The sequence below is a fragment of the Muntiacus reevesi genome, chromosome X (genome assembly GCF_963930625.1).
Source record: "Muntiacus reevesi chromosome X, mMunRee1.1, whole genome shotgun sequence".
Taxonomy (NCBI): domain Eukaryota; kingdom Metazoa; phylum Chordata; class Mammalia; order Artiodactyla; family Cervidae; genus Muntiacus; species Muntiacus reevesi.
This window is the reverse complement of record NC_089271.1, coordinates 115490911-115508574: the sequence shown is the minus strand read 5'-3', so window position 1 is coordinate 115508574 and position 17664 is coordinate 115490911. Positions and strand designations below refer to the sequence as shown.

The 17664-nt window shown below is 36.4% G+C and overlaps 1 protein-coding gene across 7 annotated transcripts in view; it reads right to left on the bottom strand.

Annotated features, from left to right (window-relative positions):
• ARHGEF6 (Rac/Cdc42 guanine nucleotide exchange factor 6) overlaps positions 1 to 17664 on the bottom strand; it is a 117439-nt gene that overhangs the window by 31972 nt on the left and 67803 nt on the right. The gene's annotated exons all lie outside the window — the stretch shown is intronic.

The following is a 17664-nucleotide window of genomic DNA, read 5'->3' as shown; positions in this document are numbered from 1 at the left end:
GCTGTGAAAGTGCTGCACTCAATATGTCGGCAAATTTGGAAAACTGAGTGGTGGTTACAGGACTGGAAAAGGTCAGTTTTCATTCCAATCCCAAAGAAAGACAATGTCAGAGAATGTTCAAACTACCATACAGTTGAGTTCATTTCACATGCTAGCAAGGTTATGCTCAAAATCCTTCAAGCTGGGCTTCAGGAGCATATGAACCAAGAACTTCCAGATGTACAAGCTGGGTTTTGAAGAGGCAGAGGAACCAGAGAACAAATTGCCAACATTCGTTGGAACATGGAGAAAGCAAGGGAATTCCAGAGAAACATCTACTTTTGCTTCATTGACTATGCTAAAGCCTTTGACTCTGTGGATCACAACAAACTGTACAAAATTCTTAAAGAGATGGGAGTACTGGAACACCTTACCTGTCTCCTCAGAAGCCTGTATGCAGTATGAGAAGCAACAGTTAGAAATGGACATGGAACAACTGACTGGTTCAAAACTGCAAAAGGAGTACAACAAGGCTGTATATTGTCATCCAGCTTATTTAACTTACATGCAGAATACATCATGTGAAATGCTGGGCTGAATGAATCACAAGCTGGAATCAAGATTGCTGGGAGAAATATCAGCAACCTCAGATATGCAGATGATAACACTCTAATGGCAGAAAGTGAAGAGGAACTAAAGAACCTCTTGATGATGGTGAAAGAAGAGAGTGAAAAAGTTGGCTTGAAACTCAACATTAAAAAAACTAAGATCATGGCATCCAGTCCCATAACCTCATGGTAAATAAATGGGGAAAAAATGGAAACTGGCAGATTTTATTTTCTTGGGCTCCAAAATCACTGTGGACGCTAACTGCAGTCATGAAATTAAGACACCTGCTCCTTGGAAGAAAAGCTATGACAAACCTAGACAGTATATTAAAAAGCAGAGATATCACTTTGCCTACAAAGATATATATATAGTCAAAGCTATAGTGTTTCCAGTAGTCATGTATGGATGTGAGAGTTGGACCATAAAGAAATCTGAGTGCTGAATAATAGATACTTTTGAACTGTGGTGTTGGAGAAGACTTGAGAGTCCCTTGGACTTCAAGGAGATCCAACCAGTCACTTCTAAAGGAAATTAATTCTGAATATTCATTGGAAGGACTGATGCTGAAGCTGAAGCTCCATTACTTTGGCCACCTGCTGAACTGACTCATTGGAAGAGACCCGGATGCTGGGAAAGATTGAAGGCAGGAGGAGAAGGGGGCGAGAGAGGATGAGACAACTCAATGGACATGAATTTGAGCAAACTCTGACAGACAGTGGAGGACAAAGGAGCCTGGAGTGCTGCAGTCCATGGGGTCACAAAGAGTTGGACATGACTCAGTGAATGAACGACAACAACAAAAACTGAGAGGAGGCTGGTCCTCTTAATTAAGAGCAACAAGCTACACAAGAGGCCAGCTAGAATCAGGGAAAGAGACAACTAAGGAGGGCCAGAAGAAACTTCAAACATTGGCCTCAAAAAACTATCCCTAGAATGAGATCCCAGAAATAAACCCAGATACCTATGGTCGATTAATCTTCGATAAAGGAGGCAAGAGTATAGAATGGAGAAAAGACAGTCTCTTCAGCAAATGGTATGGGAAAGTTGGATAGCCACATGGAAACCAATGAAATTAGAACACTCCCTTACACTACACACAAAAATAAGTCAATATGGCTTAAAGACTTAAATATAATACAGGACACCATAAAACTCCTAGAAGAGAACATAGGCAAAACATTCTCTGACATAAATTGTACCAATGTTTTCTTAGGTCAATCACCCAAGGCAATAAAAATAAAAGCAAAAATAAACAAATGGGACCTAACCAAACTTTTAAGTTTTTGAACAGCAGTGGAAACCATTAACAAAAAGAAAAGACAACCCACAGAATGGGAGAAAATGTTTGTAAACCATGTGACTGACAAGGGCTTAATTTCCAAAATATACAAACAGCTCATACAACTCTATATCAAAAAAACTATCCAGTCCAAAAACAGATTTGACATTTTTGTCAAATAAGTAGGCATTTCTAAGTAGACATTTCTCTGAAAAAGACATACAGATGGCCAATAAGCACATGAAAAGATGCTCAACATCACTAATTATTAGAGGAATGCAAAATAAAACTAAAATGAGGTATCACCTCACACAAACGGAAAATAACAAATACTATACATATATCCTCACTCCTCTTTCTTCTCTCAGTGTCATTAATAGATAGAAAATTATTATACTACTAATAATTATTGGAATGTATTATTGGGTTTATAACATATAGTCATGATATGTATAACAAAAGTAGCACAAAAAGGGAAGTAGAGAAAAAGAAAGGGAAGTAGAAATAGAGCTACACTAGGAGCAACGTTTTTATATCTCCCCAGAATTAAGTTACTGGTAACATGAAGCAGATTCAGGCAAGATGTATATGGAAAACCTCAAAGCAAACAGTAAAAAAATAATTTATGGGGTGGGAGAAGAGATTGACTCTGGTGGGCATGAGGGAACTGCTGTGACAGAAATGATTTTGAATTGTGGTGATGGTTGTAAAACTCTATACATTTACTAAATATAAGTTAAGCAAACTGGTTAGAAAACAAAATAATTCAAAAAATCATTAAAGGAAATTGGGTTTCAGCTCTGACATCCAAAGAGCTTAGGAGTTATCATTACGATTCTCACAACAAGAAAAACACTGAACAAACTGAAAATCAATTACTTTTCTTAGATCCACTGAGAATTGAGATCACAGGGAAAGCCATCAGCCCAAAATCTAGAAAGCCAGTCAAACACAAAGAATTAAAACCAAGATCAAGTTCCCTGAGGAGAAGCCACTGGAGCCAGTAACTGGTAGAACCACTCAAATGGTACTTTTGATACATTGCAAGAGTCTAAGCATGGACTAGCTTGACAATAAAAATTTCCAAGGATCCAGTCTTGGGGAGCCCAAAACTTTTGTGTGTTTTGTATCCATTAACCCAAGCAGGCTCTCTTAGAGAAAATCAGAGAAAAATCCCTTTGTTTCAGAGAAGGGGAGAGAAAAGTGACCATACTGAAATGCTCCCAGAACATTCTCTGTAACAAAGGCTTGCTCTCCAAAGGAAACTATGTTGTCAGAGACTTATCTGACCTTCTCTCATCTTCCTCTCATAAGTAAGAGGAGGAAAAAATTCTAAGAAACACTTCTACAGATCAGAGGTCAAGGACACTGGTCCATTCAGTTCAGTCGCTCAGTCGTGTCCGACTCTTTGCGACCCAAAGTGTCACAGTACGCCCGCCTCCCTGTCCATCACCAACTCCTGGAGTTTACCCAAACTCATGTCCATTGAGTCGGTGATGCCATCCAGCCATCTCATCCTCTGTCGTCCCTTTCTCCTCCTGCCCTTAATCCCTCCCAGCATCAGGGTCTTTTCCAATGAGTCAATTCTTCGCATGAAGTGGCCAAAGTATTGGAGTTTCAGCTTCAGCATCAGTCCTTCCAATGAATACCCAGGACTGATCTCCTTTAGGATGGACTGGTTGGATCTCCTCGCAGTTCAAGAGACTCTCCATAGTCTTCTCCAGCACCACAGTTCAAAAGCATCAGTTCTTCGGTGCTCAGCTTTCTTCACAGTCCAACTCTCACATCCATACATGACCACTGGAAAAATCTAGCCTTGACTAGACGGACCTTTGCTGGCAAAGTAATGTCTCTGCTTTTTAATATGCTATCTAGGTTGGTCATGCTATCTAGGTTCCTTCCAAGGAGTAAGTCTTCTAATTTCATGGCTGCAATCACCATCTGCAGTGATTTTGGAGCCCAAAAAATAAAGTCTGACACTGTTTCCCCATCTATTTCCCAGAAATGATGGGGCCAGATGCCATGATCTTAGTTTTCTGAATGTTGAGCTTTAAGCCAACTTTTTCACTCTCCTCTTTCACTTTCATCAAGAGGTTTTTTAGTTCCTCTTCACTTTCTGCCCATAAGGGTGGTGTCATCTGCATATCAGGTTATTTATATTTCTCCCGGCAATCTTGATTCCAGCTTGTGCTTCTTCCATTAAATAAGTGAAATTTATCCATAATATTATAGAATGCATCCCCTCCATTACACCTTATACCACATCAACATGGCTCCAATATAACAATGGTGGATTACAACTGAGAGAGCTGCAAGATATAGACTCTATGAAGAAATTCTTAAGAAACACAAAGATATAGAGGGAGGGGAAAAAACAAAGAAGCTAGAAAAAACTAAAGCCTCTAGTACTCACAGAAGGCATAAGCAAAAGAAGAAAAAATAAATAAGTGGGACTATATCAAACTTCAAAACTTCTGCACAAGTAAAGGAAACTATCAGTAAAAAGAAAGGCAACCTACAGAATAGGAGAAAATATTTGCAAGTCATAATGCTATAAGGGGCAATATTCATAATATAGAAAGAATTAAACTCAAAAGCAAAAAAAAAAAAAAAAAAAAAAAAAGAGCCAAACAATCTGATTTAAAAATGGGTTGAAGAACTGAAAAGACATTTTTCCAAAGAAAACATACAAATGACCAACAGGTACATAAAAAGGTGCTCAGTATCACAAATCATCAGGGAAATACAAATCAAAACAACAATCAAATACTACTCATGCTTGCTAGGATGACTATTATCAAAAAGACAAGAGATGACAAGTGTTGGAAAGGATGTGGAAGAAAGGGAACCCTTGTTCACTATTGGTGGGAATGAAAATTGGTGCAGCTACTATGTAAAATAGTATAGGGATTCCTCAAAAAATTAAAAATATATCTACCATATGACCCAGCGATTTCACTCATGGGTATATATCCAAAAACAAAACAAAAAAAAAAGAAACTCAATTTAGAAAAAATACATTCACCCCAGTATAGCAGCACTATTTACAATGACCAAAATATGAAAACAACCTAAGTTTTTATGGGTAGATGAATGGATAGAAAGAAGCTGTTATATATATATAAAAAACATTTCAGCCCATTTTTAAATCAGATTGTTTGGCTCTTTTTTTGCTATTTTGTTATATATATATTTATGTGTATATATACACACACACTAATCAGCCATGAGAAAAAGTAATTCTGCCATATGCAACAATGTGGATGGACATTAGGGCATAATGCTAAAGTGAAATAAACCAGACAGAGAAAAATATTGTATGGTATCACTTACATGTGGAATCTAAATAAAAACTCAAGCTCAAAAAGAGAGAGACAGAGAGAGAGAAACTTGTCATATATAATAGAATTCCCATAAGGCTATTAGCAGGTCTCTCAGTAGAATCTTTGCAGGTCAGAAGGGAGAGGGATGATATATCGAAAGTTGTTTTTTTAAAATTATTTTATTTTTTAATTGAAGGATAACTGCTTTACAGAATTTAGTCACTAAGTTATGTCTGACTCTTGTGACCCCATGCACTGTAGCTCGCCAGGCTCCTCTGTCCATGAGATTTCCCAGGCAAGAATACTAGAGTGGGTTGCCATTTCCTTCTTCAGGGGATCTTTCCGACCCAGGGACTGAACCTGCACCTCCTGCACTGCAGGTCGATTTTTCACTGCTGAGCCACCAGTGAATCCCTATATTGAAAGTACTGAAAGAAAAATACTGCCAACAATAATATAATATTTGGCATTATTATCCTTCATAAACAAAGGAGAAATAAAGACTTTCCCACACAAACAAAAGCTGGAGACTGTATCACCATTAGATCTGCCTTTACAAGAAATTCTCAAGAGAGTCCTTTAAGTTGAAATTAAAAGACACTAAACAGCAACACAATAGCGTTCTTATTTATAAAGTCACTGGTTAGTTAAATATATAAACAAATACAGAATACTATAATACTGTTAGCTATAGTACATAACTTGCTTTAATTCTGGCATAGAAATTAAGAGATAAAAGCATAAAAATAACTATAAAAAGATGCTAATGGATATACAATGTAAAAAGATGTATCTTGTGACATCAATAACATAAAGTGGAAGGGAAGTTGTGTGGAAGTGGAAGTGTAGAGTTGTGTGTGTAACTGAAGTCAAATTTTTATCAACTTAAAAGAGATTGTTACATTTTATGTAAGCCCTATAGTGATCATAAAGAAAATGCCTATAGATGATACACAAATGAAAATGAGAAAGGAATCAAAACGTCACTACACAAAATCAATAAAATATGAAGGAAGACAGCAAGAGACAAAAAAAGCTGCAAGATAAACAGAAAACAATGAACAAAATGGCAATAGTAAGTCTTTCCTTTTCAATAATTACTTTAGATTTAAATGGATTAAAGTCCTCAATTAAAAGATATAGAATGGCTGAATGGATTTTTTTTTAAAGACCCAAACATATGCTGTCTAAAAAAACTCACTTTATTTTTAAAGACAAGCTCAAGCTGAAAGTGAAGAGATGGAAAAAGACATTTTATGCAAATAGAAACCAAAAGAGCACAAGGGTGGCCATATTTATATCAGACAAAAAAGAAAACTGTCAAAAAAGACAAAGAAGGACAAAAAAATATCACAGTAAAATGATTAACTTACCAAGAAGATATAACAATTAAAATATGTTTATATACAAACATCAGAGCACACAAATACATAAAGCAAATATGAACAGACTAAAAGGAGATGCAGGCAGCAACACAATAATACCAGTGAAATTTAATTTTGCACTATCAATAGTGGATATAACATCCAGATAAAAAATGACTTGAAAAATGTTTATAGATCATATAGACCTAGCAAACATATACATATCAATCTGCCCAACAGAGCAGCATATGCATTCTTTTAGTGCACAGAGACCATTTTCCAGGTTAGGTTATATATTATGTTACAAAACAAAACTTAACTTTAAAAATACTGAAATCATACCAAATATCCTTTCTGATTCCAACGGAATGAAACTAGAAACTAATAGAAAACTGGAAAATCCCCAAATATGTGGAAATTAAACAACACACTCTTGAACAACCAAGGGCCAAAGAAGAAATCAAAAGGGAAATTAGAAAATATCTTCAGACAAATTATAATAAAAATACAACATAGCAAAACTTACAGAATGCAACAAAACAATTCTAAAAAGGAAGTTTATAGTGATAAATGCCCATATTAAATAGAAGAAAGAGCTCAAACAATCTGACTTTACACCTTAAGGAACTAGAAAAAAGAACAAAAAACTAGGTCCAAAGTTAGCAGAAGGAAAGAAATAATAAAAATTAGAGCTGAAAAAATAAACAAAATTGACCTTTAGTAGACTAAGGAAAAAGACTCTAATAAATAAAAACAGAAATTAAATAAGAGACATTACAACTGATGCCATGAAAATAAAAAGGATCATAAGAGACTACAAGCATACCTCTTTTTATTGCACTTCACTTTATTGTGCTTCACATATATCGTATTTTTTACAAATTGAAAGTTTGTGGCAACCCTGTGTCAAGCAAATCTATCAGCACCATTTTTCCAACAGCATTATTTTTAAATTAAGATATACACATTTTTAAACATGTTGATGCATGCTTAATAGCCTATAGTATAGTGTAAACATAACTTTTATATGCATTAGGAAACAAAAAAATATTCAGGTGAGTTTCTTTATTGCAGTGGCCTGGACCAAACCTGCAATAGCTCCAAGATATGTCTATTCTATGAACAATTATAAACTAACATACTGAATAACATAGAAAAAATAGACAAATTCCTGGAAACATACAACCTACCAAGACTGAATCATGAAAAATAAAAAAAATTTAACACATCAATGATGAGCAAGAAGATTGAATTTGTAATCAAAAACCTCCCAACAAAGGAAAGCCTTGAACCCAATGGCTACACTGCTGAATTCCATCACACATTTGAAAAATTCGTTAATTCGTAACACTAATTCTCCTCAAACTTTTTCAAAAAATTAAAGAGACAGGAACACTTTCAAACTAATTTTATGAGACCAGCATTACCCTGATACCAGAGCCAGAGAAAAATATCACAAGAAAAGAAAACTACAGATCAATATACCCTGATGAATATAGATACAAAAATCCTCAACAAAATATGAGCAAATCAAATCTAATAGCACTTTTTAAAAGCATCATACACCATGACCAAGTGGGAAATATCCCTAGGACACAAGGATGATTTGACATACAAAAGTCAATCAGTGTGATACATCACACTCAAAGGACAAAAGATAAAAATCACATGATAATCTCAAGAGATGTGGAAAAAGCACTGACAAAAATCCAGCATCCTTTCATGATTTAAAAAAAAAAACACTCCACTAATCATGAATAGAAAGAAATTGCCTTAACATAAGAAGGCAATAGATGAAAAGCACACAGCTAACATACTCAATGGTGAAAAACAGAGCTTTTTTTCTAAGATCAGGAACAAGATGCCTACTTTGGTTACTTCTATTCACATAGTACTGGCTGTCCTAGCCGGACAGGCAAGAAAGAATAACAGAAGGTATCCAAATGGGAAAGGAAGAAGTAAAATGATTTCTGTTCACAGATGACATGATTTTATACATAAAAAACCCTAAAGATGCCACAAAAAACTGGTAAAATTGATAAATGAATTCAGTAAAGTTGCAGTATTCAAAATTACATAAATCAGTTGCATTTCTATATTTTAACAATGAATTATCCAAAAAAAAGAAGCAGAGTGAGAAAGAAGGAAGGAAAAAGGAAAATAAATCTTATTCACAATAGCATCAAAAGAATACAATACTTAGGACTAAACATAACCAAAGAGACCAAAGATCTGTACACTGAAAATTACAAAACATTGATGAAAATATTAAAGAAGGAACAAACAAATGTAAAGACATCCCATGTTCACAGATCAGAAGAAATCATTTGTTAAAATGTCTAGACATCAAAAGTGATCTACTGATTCAATGTTATCCCTATAAATTCTTAATGGCATTTTTTAGAGAAAAAGAAAAAAAAATCTCCAAATTCATATGGAACCAAAATGGACCCCAAATAACCAAAAGGATCTTGAGAAAGAACAAAGCTGGAGGCTTCACACTTCCTTGTTCCAAAACATATTACAAATCTACAGTATTTATAACAGTATGGTATTTTGGCACAAAAACAGACAATAGATCAATGGAACAAATAAGAAAGTCCAGAAATAAATCTATGCATATATATTTAATTGATCTTTGTCCAGGATGACAAGAATATATAATAAGAAAAAACTGTGTTTTTTTTTTTGAAAAAACTGTTTTAAACAAATGGTACTAGGAAAACTGAACATGCACATGCAAAAAAAGAAAGAAAGAAACTGGACCCTTACCTCACACCACACACAAAAATCAACTCAAAGGGGATTCAAGACTTAAACCTAAAACCTGAAACTGTAAAATTCCTAGAAGAAAACAGGAGAAATGCTTTACAACATTGGTCTTAGCAATGATTTGCAAGAGCATAGTTAACAAAAGGAAAAATAGGCAAGCGGAACTACATCAAACTAAAAGCCTTCTTCACAGCAAAGGAAACAATCAAGAAAATGAGATGGCAATCTATAGAATAGGAAAAAAATATTTGTAATTCATATATTTGATAAAGGGCTAACCTCCAAAACAAATAAGGAACTCCTACCACTCAATAGTAAAAATACTAATAACCCAATTTAGAAGTGGGCAAAGGACTTGAATAGACATTTTTCCTAAGAAGACATACAAATGGTACATGAAAAGGATGTTCAATATCACTAAATCCTTAGGGAAGTGCAAATCAGAACTATGATGATATTTTATAATAACTATAAATAGAGTATAATCTTTAAAAATTTTGAATCACTATATTGTACACCTGCAACTTATATTAACATTGCACAATTATACTTCAATTAAAATATTACATGAGTATTTATTTGAGGAAAAGAGATACATGACCCTTACTATATAAGACTGTATACATTTAGGTAAAGAACTGGAGAAGGAAATGGCAACCCACTCCAGCATCCTTGCCTAGAGAATCCTGTGGACAGAGGAGCCTGTTGGGCTGCCATCTATGGGGTCGCACAGAGTCAGACACGACTGAAGTGACTTAGCATGCATGCATGCACTGGAGAAGGAAATGGCAACCCACTCCAGTATTCTTGCCTGGAGAATTCCAGGGACAGAGGAGCCTGGTGGGCTGCCGTCTATGGGATCGCACAGTCAGACACGACTGAAGTGACTTTGCATGCATGCACTGGAGAAGGAAATGGCAACCCACTCCAGTGCTCTTGCCTGGAGAATCCCAGGGACAGAGGAGCCTGGTGGGCTGCCATGGGGTCTCACAGTCGGACATGACTGAAGCGACTTAGCAGCAGCAGCAGCAGGTAAAGAACTGTAGAAACACACACAGAGATACACACACAATGAGACATTCCCTCACATCTGATTAGGATGGTCATTATCAAATAAGAAAGAGAACTTCTCTGGTGGTGCAGTGGATGGGAGTTCACCTGCCAGTGTGGGGGACACGGGTTTGATCCCTGGTCCAGGATTCCACATGCCGCAAAGCAACTGGGCACCACAAGCACCACAACTGCTGAGTTCATGCTCCAGAGCCAGCACCGCAACTACTGAAGCCCATGTGCCTAGAGCCTGTGCTCCACAACAAGAGAAGCCACCCCTATGAGAACCCTGTGCACCACAACTAGAGAGTAGCCCCTGCTCGCCGCAACTAGAGAAGGCCCGCGCAAAGCAATGAAGACCCAGTGCAGCCAAAAATAAATAAATAATTAAAATTAAGAAAGAAAGAAAGACAAATAAGACACTGGAATCTTCGTGCACTATTGGTGGGAATATAAATTGGTGCAGCCACAGTGGAAAACAGTATGGAAATTCCTCAAAACACTGAAAATAGAACTACTATTTACTCCAGCAATCCAACTTCTAGAGATTTATCCAAATAAACTGAAATAAGAATCTCAAAGAGACATTTGCATTCCCATGTTTGCTGAGGCATTATTTACAACAGTCAGCTAAGGTGTGAAAACAACCTAAATGTCCATTGATGATGAATGGATAAAGAAATGTAGTATGTACATGCCTATCTCTAAACAGAAGGAAATACTGTCATATGTGAAAATATAAATGAAACTTTGAGGACATTACACTAAGTGAAATAAGTCGGTCACAGAAACACATTACATGATTCCATTTATATAGGGTATCTCCATTAGTCAAACTCATAGAAGCAGGAAGTAAAATGGTGGTTTCCAGGGGCTGAGGTGAGGGGAAAATCGGGAGTTACTCTTCAATGGATATAAAGTTTCAGTTACAAAAGATGAAAAAGTTCTAGAGATTTGCTGTACAAAATTGTGCTAATAATTAAAATGCTGTTCTGTACACTTAATAATTTGTTAGGAGGATAGATCTCATGTTGTACATTTGTTTGTTTTACACAATAAAAATAGAAGGAAAAAAAGTGGAAGCAAAATTAAAACTTTCTCAGGCAAACAAAAACTGAGGGAAATTGTCACTAGTAGATTTTCTATCAAATATTTTTAAGAGAAGTATTTCAGAGAGAAGGAAACTTGGATCTACATAAAAAAGGAAGAGTGTCAGAGAATAAATGCAGGTAAAATAAAATCTTTTTTTCTTATTTTTAATAGAACTGTTCAAAGTAATATTAGCAACAATATATTGAGTGATTTTACATTATGAATAAATGAAATGAATGGGAATAATAAGAGACGAGGGGGAAGAACTGATAATGCTCTAAGTTACTACTTGTGAAATGGTAAGTGTTATGTGAAAGTGCTGTTAGAGTAGTTGTAAATGGATATTTCAAGCTCTAGGGAAATCACTAAAATTCTTCCTAAAAGAGAAGAGAAAATGAAATCATACAAAATGTTTAACTAAAACCAGAGAAGGTAGTACAAGGGGGATAGCAAAGAAAGAACAAGTGCAATGAATAGAAAACAGAACATTTTAGATATTAATCCAACTATAATAATAATCACTTTAAATATGAATGGTCTAAATATGCCAGTTAAAAGATATAGACTCTCAAAGTGGATTAAAAAACAAGACTCAATTATATATTGCCTACAAGACATAGATTACAAGCAAAGGAATGGAAAAAGACATATTAAGAGTAATCAAAAGATAGCTGGACTAGCAATGTTATTTTCAGAAAAAGCTGATTATCAGAACATGGAAAATCATCAGGGATAAAGAGAGAGAATTACATGAAGATAAAAAGGCCATCTCTCCAACAAGATAAAGCAATCCTTAACACAAATGCATCTAACAAAAGGACATCAAAACACTTGAGGGAAAAGAAAGTGATAGAACTGGAAGGAGAAATAGATGGCCCTGCTATTGTAATCCATCCCTCTATCAGTATCAGTAAATTCAGCAGGTCAAAAATTGATAAGGATGTAACTAAAAAGAATAGTATCATTCATCTAGCTGATCTAATCAACATTTATTGAAAAACTGATTCAACAACAGCAAATACAAATTCTTAAGTTCACATGAACATTCACAAAGAAAGATCCAATTCTGGGACATAAAATACAATGCAACAGATTTATAAGAATAGAAATCAACAAATGGTGCTGGGACAATTGGGTCAGTTCAGTTCAGTTGCTCAGTCATGTCCAACTCTTCGCAACCCCACAGACTGCAGCACACCAGGCTTCCCTGTCCAACACCAACTCCCGGAGTTTACTCAAACTCATGTCCATTGAGTTTGGTGATGCCATCCAGCCATCTCATCCTCTGTTGTCCCCTTCTCCTCCCACCTTCAATCATTCCCAGCATCAGGGTCTTTTCCAATGAATATTCAGGACTGATTTCCTTCAGGATGGACTGGTTGGATCTCCTTGCAGTCCAAGGGACTCTCAAGATTCCTCTCCAACACCACAGTTCAAAAGCATCAATTCTTCAGAGTTCAGCTTTCTTTATAGTCCAACTCTCATATCCATACATGACCACTGGAAAAACCATAGCTTTGACTAGATGGACCTTTGTTGGCAATGTAATATCTCTGCTTTTTAATATGCTATCTAGGCTGGTCATAACTTTTCTTCCAAGGAGCAAGTGTCTTTTAATTTCATGGCTGCAGTCACCATCTGCAGTGATTTTGGGGCCCCCCAAAATAAAGTTGATCACTGTTTCCACTGTTTCCCCATCAATTTGCCATGAAATGATGGGAATGGATGCCATGATCTTCATTTTCTGAATACTGAGTTTTAAGCCAACTTTTTCACTCTCCTCTTTCACTTTCAGCAAGAGGTTCTTTAGTTCTTTGCTTCCTGCCATAAGGGTGGTGTCATCTGCATATCTGAGGTTACTGATATTTCTCACAGCAATCTTCATTCCAACTGTGCTTCATCCAGTCCAGCATTTCTCATGATGCACTCTGAGAAACCCTAATCCCTAGGGTTAGGGTTAAATAAGCAGGGTGACAATATACAGCCTTGACATACTCGTTTCCAATTTGGAACCAGTCTGTTGTTCCACGTCCAGTTCTAACTGTTGCTTCTTGATCTGCATACAGATTTCTTAGGAGTCAGGTCAGTTGGTCTGGTTTTTCTATCTCTTTAAGAATTTTCCACAGTTTGTTGTAATCCACACAGTCAAAGGCTTTGGAATAGTCAATAAAGCAGAAGTAGATGTTTTTCTGGAACTCTCTTGCTTTTTTGATAATCCAACGGATGTTGCCAATTTGATCTCTGGTTCCTCTGCCTTTCCTAAATCCAGCTTGAACATCTGGAAGTTCACGGTTCATGTACTGTTGAAGTCTGGCTTGGAGAATTTTGAGCATTACTTTGCTAGCACGTGAGATGAGTGCAATTGTACAGTAGTTTGAGCATTCTTTGGCATTGCCTTTCTTTGGATTGGAATGAAAACTGACCTTTTCCAGTCCTGTGGCCACTGCTGAGTTTTCCAAATTTGCTGGCATATTGAGTGCAGCACTTTCACAGCATCATCTTTTAGGATTTGAAATAGCTCAACTGGAATTTCATCACCTCCACTAGCTATGTTCATAGTGATGCTTCCTAGGCCCACTTGACTTTGCATTCCAGGATGTCTGGCTCTAGGTGAGTGATCACATCATCGTGATTATCTGGGTCATGAAGACCTTTTTTGTATAGTTCTTCTGTGTATTCTTGCCAACCTCTTCTTAATATCTTCTGCTTCTGTTAGGTCCATACCATTTCTGTCCTTTATTGAGCCCATTTTTGCATGAAATGTTCCCTTGGTATCTCTAATTTTCTTGAAGTGATCTCTATTCTTTCCCATTCTATTGTTTTCCTCTATTTCTTTGCATTGATCACTGAGGAAGGTTTTCTTATATCTCCTTGCTATTCTTTGGAACTCTGCATTCAAATGGGTATATCTTTCCTTTTCTCCTTTGCCTTTAGCTTCTCTTCTTTTCAGAGCTATTCGTAAGCCCTCCTCAGACAACCATTTTGCCTTTTTGCATTTGTTTTTCTTAGGGATGGTCTTGATCACTGCCTCCCGTACAATGTCACGAACCTCCATCCATAGTTCTTCAGGTACTCTATCTATTTCTAATCTAAGATCTAATCCCTTGAATCTATTTGTCACTTCCACTGTATAATCATAAGGGATTTGATTTAGGTCATACCTGAATGGTCTAGTGGTTTTCTCTCCTTTCCACATACAAAAAAAATGAAATTGGACTCCTACCTCACATCACATGTAAAAATTAACTAAAAAATGATTAAAGAGCTAAATTAAAGAGCTAATACTATAAAATTCTTAGAAAGGCATATCTTCATAACCTAGATCAGGCAATATTTTTTAGATATAGCACCAAAATATAAGCAAAGTAGATAAAATAGATATATTGGACATCATCAAAATTAAACAAAATAAAAATTTTTGTGCTTCAAAAGATACCATCAAGTGAGTAAAAAGAGACACAGAAGTACAGAACAGACTTTTGAACTCTGTGGGAGAAGGTGAGGGTGGGATGTTTCGAAAGAACAGCATGTATATTATCTATGGTGAAACAGATCACCAGCCCAGGTGAGATGCATGAGACAAGTGCTCGGGCCTGGTGCACTAGGAGGACCCAGAGGAGTCGGGTGGAGAGGGAGGTGGGAGGGGGGATTGGGATGGGGAATACGTGTAACTCTATGGCTGATTCATGTCAATGTATGACAAAACCCACTGAAATGTTGGGAAGTAATTAGCCTCCAACTAATAAAATAAAATTTAAAAAAAAAGAAAACCCACAAAACGGGAGAAATTTTTTGCAAATCACACATTGGATAAGAGTATATAAAGAAGAATGTACAAAGAAATGTTGCCACTCAAAAATGAAAAGATGAATTAACTCACAAAAAATGAACAAACGATTTGAGTAGACATATTTCCACAGAAGATATTAAAATAGTCAAGAAGCACAGGAAATATCATTAGCCCTTAGAGAAATGGAGGGTGACTGCTACTAGTAAGGGGTTTCTTTTGAGGGTGATGGAAATATTCTGGACCTAAACAGAGATGATGGTTGCACAATGTAATATATAAACAACCACTGAATTGTACATTTTTAAATGGTGAATTTATGGTATGTTAATCATATCTCAATAATGAGACAAGTAACCCAATTTAACAACAGGTGAAGGATCTGAATAGACATTTCTCCAAATGAAGGTACACCAATTGCCAATAAGCACATGAAAGAGGTTCTACATCATGAGTCATTGCTGTGAAGTCACTTCAGTCGTGTCCGACTCTGTACGACCCCATAGACAGCAGCCCACCAGGCTCCCCCGTCCCTGGGATTCTCCAGGCAAGAACACTGGAGTGGGTTGCCATTTCCTTCTCCAATGCACGAAAGTGAAAAGTGAAAGGGAAGTCGCTCAGTCGTGTCCGACTCTTAGTGACCCCGTGGACCGCAGCCTACCAGGTTCCTCCGTCCATGGGATTTTCCAGGCAAGAGTACTGGAGTGGGGTGCCATTGCTTTCTCCGTCATGAGTCATTAGGTAAATGCAAATCAATATCACAATAAGGTATCATTTCATACCCTTTAGGAAGGCTATAATCTATAGTCAAAAAGACTAATGATAACAAATGCTGGTGAGGATGTGGAGAAAGTGGAACCCTCATAAATTATTAGTAGGAATATAAATTGGTACAGCCACTTGAAAAATCTCACAGTTCCTCTAAAAATAAAACAGAGTTACTGTATGACCCACCAATTTCACTCCTAGGCATCGACCCAAAAGAAATGAAAACATAAAAAAAAAAAAAAAAAAGAAATGAAAACATGTCCACACAAAGACTTGTACATGAACCTTCATAACACCATTCACAATTCGTATGTCCACAAACTGGTGAATGGAAGAACAATATGTGGTATCCATACAATGAAATGTTTTTCATTATATGACAATTTAAAAAGCAGTGTACTGATAAGTGCAACAGCACTGATGAACCTTGAAAACATTATGCTGAGTGAAAGAAGCCAGACACAAAAGGCCATATGTTGTGTGATTTCACTTAAATGAAATGTTCAGAAGAAGCAAATTCATAGTGACCTAAAGTATTTCAGTAGTTGCCTTGGTCTGGCAATGGAGAGTCACTGCTAATGAGTATGGGTTTGTTTGGAGAATGATGAAAATCTTCTAATATTGATCATGGTGATGGTTGCACAACTCTGAATTTACTTAAATTAATTTAATACTTTAAATGAGTGAATTGTATAGTATGTGAATTATATCTCAATAAATCTGTTATATTAAAAAGGAAATGGTAACATTTTATTTCTTAAGTACATAGGTGTTCATTTTATGATAATCCTTTAAATTTGCATTTAGAGTATTCTGTTTGTAGGTGAAATACATGCCTCCATAAAAACATTTTTTAGAAGTCTGACAGACTTGGATTCTAATTCTGGCTCAACCACTTAACAGTTATGAGTACTTGGGCAGATTACTTAAACTTCCAATGTCTTATCTGTAAAGCAGAGATGGTAATAATAGTAACTCTATCATAGGCTTTTACATCATGTGCTTGGCACATTGTCAGAGTTATTATTAGCTCTAAGCAGTTGAGCCACTTGCCTAAATAATCCAGAGTCACGGCTTCTCTTTCTTTGAACTCCAACGTCCATATTTGCTATTTCATAAAAATTCACAACTTTCATCAGGGACGTAAAACTGACCTCCAAGGAGGACCTACTGAATTTTACCTTCAAAATGCCATTACATAACAGATCTATAAAGCCAATCAAGCCCCTCACAAAACAGGACAAAACCAAAGTTTCATCACTTTCTGAGTGTTGGTGTCAACTAGCATTCCAGCCTGGCTCTGGGAGTTCAAGTCAAATTAAGAGAAAAGTCTTTTCTGCCTTGAGCAGCCTCCAGAATCATGTTGGTCTGAATCTAGACTCAGTTCACTCATAAGAGCCTCTGTGTGTTGTTCTTCTTATTGTCCCACCTGGACTTCTAGTACACAGTTTCAAAGTCAAAACTGTGTCTACAGAATCCTGGCCCCAATTAATATATCAGTGAATGTGTCGAGGATGAGTCGTCAGAGGGGAAGGAAGGGCAGGAGAGACGTGAGCTCAGCTGGATCCCTTGCAAGGACTCTTAAAGGAGACAGTGTTCTGCTGTTCTCCATGAATCTGAAAGCTTATATTCATGCATAAT